The sequence below is a fragment of the Penaeus monodon genome, chromosome 6 (genome assembly GCF_015228065.2).
Source record: "Penaeus monodon isolate SGIC_2016 chromosome 6, NSTDA_Pmon_1, whole genome shotgun sequence".
Taxonomy (NCBI): domain Eukaryota; kingdom Metazoa; phylum Arthropoda; class Malacostraca; order Decapoda; family Penaeidae; genus Penaeus; species Penaeus monodon.
This window is the reverse complement of record NC_051391.1, coordinates 13,861,499-13,862,129: the sequence shown is the minus strand read 5'-3', so window position 1 is coordinate 13,862,129 and position 631 is coordinate 13,861,499.

The following is a 631-nucleotide window of genomic DNA, read 5'->3' as shown; positions in this document are numbered from 1 at the left end:
GTTTTGAATGTGTATTTATGTTTGCCCTTCCCGGTCATATCTCTAGTACCAGGAAAAAATGTCGCTGGGTTGCCAACTAGTATTTCCTCCAAGGAAACCATTTGGAACTAGCTTTTCGTGAGGTATTTCCTCTTGTTTCGCTTCACTTTTCTCCCTAGGATTTCTGTAACGCTTTATGATTATTTTTACGACACCTTTCTCGTATCCATTTTGTGCAACAGACTTTTAACCATGAAATACATCCCGCGTCTAATATGCAAATGGATATTAGACAAGGGGGTAGGCGCATTTGCGTGTGCATGCGTACAGTAGTCATTTAATTGTTAGGTATTCATTTTAAAGTCAAAAGTTACATTGGTGATATGGTTTTAGGGCATAATACGATAAATGCTAATGTTCTTAGCACTACAATTCCAGACCTTATTGTATAATGTATTACAATGCTTTACCAGAACCAGTAAGGACCGTTATAAATCTACGGATATTTATCTCCATGATTCACATATGAGACCTGGGCTACTATACTTCATAAAAAAAGGTTTTGACTCCTGACTTCTCAACAGGATTCTTCTCGATAATTCCTCAGTTCGAAATGAATACAAATCAAGATAATTTTCACCTTAAAGTGAAA